The 4,150-nt window shown below is 33.6% G+C and overlaps 1 long non-coding RNA gene across 1 annotated transcript; it reads left to right on the forward strand.

Moving 5' to 3' along the window:
* The first annotated feature begins 467 nt into the window (after positions 1-467).
* Positions 468-2,861, forward strand: LOC122723567. Its single transcript, XR_006350550.1, has 2 exons — positions 468-2,508; positions 2,604-2,861. It is a non-coding gene; the product is annotated as an uncharacterized LOC122723567 (long non-coding RNA).
* The last annotated feature ends 1,289 nt before the right edge of the window (positions 2,862-4,150 follow it).

Consider the following 4,150-nt stretch of genomic DNA (forward strand, 5'->3'; position numbering starts at 1 on the left):
TAAACTTAATAAAGAAATTGAAAAAATATTCCACTCATTAGGCCCTTCAAGCCATAAGGCACCAGAACTTGAGTTAAAAATGCTTCCAGCTCATTTGAAATATGCATTTTTGGGAAGTAATAACACACTTCCAATCCTAATACTCTCCAAGTTCAATCCTTCAAAAGCAATGAAGTTAATTTGGGTGCTGAACGAATATGAAGAGGGAAGTGGATGAAACCTAACATGCCACTGTCCAGCCTAGGACAATAAACAAGAGCGCTGCTTGAGAGGCAACCCAAGGTTATAGGCTTGCCAAAACCTGTAGAGTCACAAGTAAGTTTTTTTTTTTTCAGTTTTAATTAATTTATTAGATTATTTTTGTTAGAGCAGATTGGACCTTCTGGGCAATTTGGGACTTCAGGGAACCTTTTTGAAGGTAAGTTATTATTTTTAAAATTGCTCCCAAAGGAAGGTAAGTTCTGTTATACTTCATCTTATTTTCTACTTCAAAAAAAAAATAATAAAAAATAATTTAAAAAAGCAAAAAAAATTAATAAAAAAATATATAAATAAAATAAAAACCTAATTCTTTCTCTCTCATATCATCTTCATCTTCTATCTTTTATTTTTTCTTCTCTACAGGATGACTCACGCCGTTGCCGCCGCTCCAACCGAAAGCCACCGCTCATCACGTCGCCGCTGGACTGCGCCAAAGACTTCAGCAGCCACGGCGATTGGATCTCGCGCACATCATAGGTCCACGATCACGCTCCATCCTCGCCGGACGTAGCCTTCATGCAAGCCTCCCCACTGGTAGCGAGGCCCGCGCGACCTCGCTCCCCGGTTGTGCATCTCTTTTCGCCGATTGCAAGTCTGTCCGCGCCCTTTGCCGGTCGCGATGTCTTCGCCGCTGATGCCAGCCCAGCCACTCCTTTCTCACCGGTTGTAGCTTCTTCCGCACTGACACTGCCGCTCTGCCGCCGTCAACCTCCTCGCCATCAGCAGCCACACTCCAGCGTTTGCAGATGAGATGAGTTATGATGATGAAGAGGTGAAACATGAGATCCTGAAGCAACTCCAAGATTGAAAAAATGCAACCCAACCACCAGCAGCTTAAGTTCTATACGACTTACTCCTCAGGGAAGTTTTTTTTAACTTACTTTTATTTTATTTTGTGGACTTCCCCCATTTGATTGAATTTTTTTTCCACATTGAGGACAATGTGAGGAGTAAGTGTGGGGGAGATGTGGCATGGAAATTGAAGAGTTTTTTTTTTTGATTGATGAGATTGATTGATGATTGATGAACATATATATCTATTTTATTCTGAATTTTTTGAGAATTTTTATTCTTTTTCTGCCTTTTTTTTTGAGTTTTTGCTGTTTGAGTTAGAGACTTGTCCAAGCTTATAAACACTTGATCTGTTTTTATGATTCTCAGTAATTTCTCAGCACTTGTACTTGCTAAATTGTTTCTCATATTTAATTGATTTTTAGTATTGGCATCATTCTGATAAAAAAAATAAAAAAATAAATTTTACAACTCCTTACTTGCCATAAGAAATTGATATGTCCTTTATTATAGAATTCAAGTTCTTATGCCATTTGTATGCTAGCTTAAATAGAATAAGTTGATTATTGTTCATTTTGTTAGTTTTATTTTTAAAGCTTGTTTTGAAAGCTCATGAAGTATGGTCCTTATTTAAATAGTTGGGTAATGAATGCATGTTCTTTTAAAAGAATTGCTGCCCTTTGTTGAAAATGAATTAAAAGACATTTTCTAGACTATATGTTTATATGGAAATTAAGGCGTGTCATCAAAGAAAAATAAGAAAAAAAGAATCATAAAAATAAAAATTAGAAATAAATACACTCCTATGACCCACTCCTTTAGTTGCTTGATCAATTGGTTACCAACCTGATGGCCCAAGTAGTGCGGTACTTGGTGACCCCTTAAGGTGATTTCGCATGGAGAAATTAGTGTTTGGGAGAGTATCACCCCTTTTGGGCCGTTTAAAAAAAACTCGCACATACCTTTTTATTAGATAACCATGAGTGGAGCTAGTAGCCACTTGAGCTGAATAACTTGTAGCAAGTGGCTCAATAACTATTTGTTTCACGTTCACTTGATCGGTTTCAGGCAAGATATAGTAGGAAGTGTAAATAATAAATAATAAATCTCCAAGTCTTTAAATTTTATTAGTCTAGTCAAGAGTTCCTAAGATTCCATTCTTTCAAAAAGGCAGTTTAATATTATATGACATTCTAATATTTTATGTGCTTAAAATTGAATTGAGGACCAATTTTATGTCTTGAGAAACACGCTTTAAATATGAAACTTATTGAAGTGAACTTTGGTGAAATTAAGTTATTTCTGCTATCATCCTATTGCATGACAATTTGATTTTTTGTTTTGGACAAATTAAATTTTAGATTGATTGAGAACAGAGCTGTGTTTTATTGTTTCATTTTAATTTCTGTGCTTGAGGACTAGCAAAGGTGAAAGTGAGGGGGAATCTGATGAGTTGTAAAATTCACAATTTTTTTCCTCATTTAATTTCATGATTTTACTATAATTTTGATATAAATATTTAATTTTAATTTGAATATAATTTTGGATAGGTTTGAGCAGAAGTTGAGAAAAGGGACGAAAAAATGCTGAATTAAAGGATTTTTGAACGGGGGTTACAACCTTGACCAGACCTATAATCCAGGGCGATGAGGAGATAAGATAGATTTTGCCACCTAAGCAAGGATGAGATCAGCTTCAAGTGGGGTCAAATTGAATCGAACTCAATCAGATTAGGATAGAGATAAGGTAGGAACAATATATTTTATTTTAAATTATTAAGTTTTATCATTTTGTGCCTTTATATAGGCTCTTAGCATTAAATCTAGGGAATCATATTCTACCTCTCACTCTCACTCTCTTCTCTATTTTTTTTTTTCTTCTTTTGCTCAGTTGTTATAATTTTATTATGGCCATGAGTGGCTAAAAATTTATTTTTAGTTGAAAGTTAAATTAAATTGAGATTTGTTCAAGTTGTGAGGTTATGCACTTTAATTCTCTTCATCTTATTTCTATTTTCTATTAATTTCTCCATTGTTGTTTTCTTGAGAATTCAATGGGCCCATTGAATCTCTTGAAAAAACAACATATTGTTAATTAATCTAATTAAATCCGTAATTATTTACTTGGATTAATAATAAGTAGCAATTAATATATTAGTTTATATTAAGAAATTAGTATATTTAATTTAAATAAAACGCGTGTTTTTATTGATCAAGTTTTGGTTCTTCTCTCTTAATGCAGTTGACTAATTAAATCTACACACGTGTTGGGATTGTTGGTTAACTAATAATTAATTTAAGCGCGAAGCCAATTAATTTATTCATAAGAAAGAATTGGTGGGATTACTTTCGACTAAAAGTTTTTTTATTATTTGTTTCTTCAATAATATTGCATTATTTATTAATTTTCTTTTGAGTTTATTTTTTTGGCTTGCCCAAGACAAAATCATTAAGGTTTCTGTGGAATCGATACTCACTTACCCTATCTGCAAGTCCCATTAAAGAAGTATTTAGCTTAGAAGACTACTAAAAAAAGCATATGATTCTAATAAACTCCTCCAACCCTGTCGACCAATCATTACTAGATTAAAATGATGATGGATTCCAAAAACTCATACCTTCATACACTCTTTCCAAACACATCTTATCCCAAGATAACTAGCGTATACACTTTTGATTTCTCCCTTTCAAACCATACTGGAAGAAGTTCATTCTCTGCAATTGTTCACACATAAAAGAATAGAAACAGACATGGAGTATAAAGGGATAGCTTGTGCCATGAATTTTAATAAAGTCTGCTTTCCTACACTAGAAAGAAATTTGCCTTACCAGCTATTAACCCACTTGTGCAATCTCTCATTTAAATAGGTAAGTACCCATATGATATTTTTGGAAGTCTGATGGAAGTCATGGATCTCAAGTGAAGTTGGAGATGAATTTACACTAATATTGGGTCTATCCAATACTTATTTCCAGATCTTGCAGTAGAATCAAGTAGTTTAAACAATGAGAGAAAACCAACAAATAATACAAATTCTAAATGTAAAATTACAAACGCATTTAGTGCAAATGGAGAGAGAAATTACCATAGCTCACAA

The sequence above is a fragment of the Manihot esculenta genome, chromosome 4 (genome assembly GCF_001659605.2).
Source record: "Manihot esculenta cultivar AM560-2 chromosome 4, M.esculenta_v8, whole genome shotgun sequence".
Classification (NCBI taxonomy): domain Eukaryota; kingdom Viridiplantae; phylum Streptophyta; class Magnoliopsida; order Malpighiales; family Euphorbiaceae; genus Manihot; species Manihot esculenta.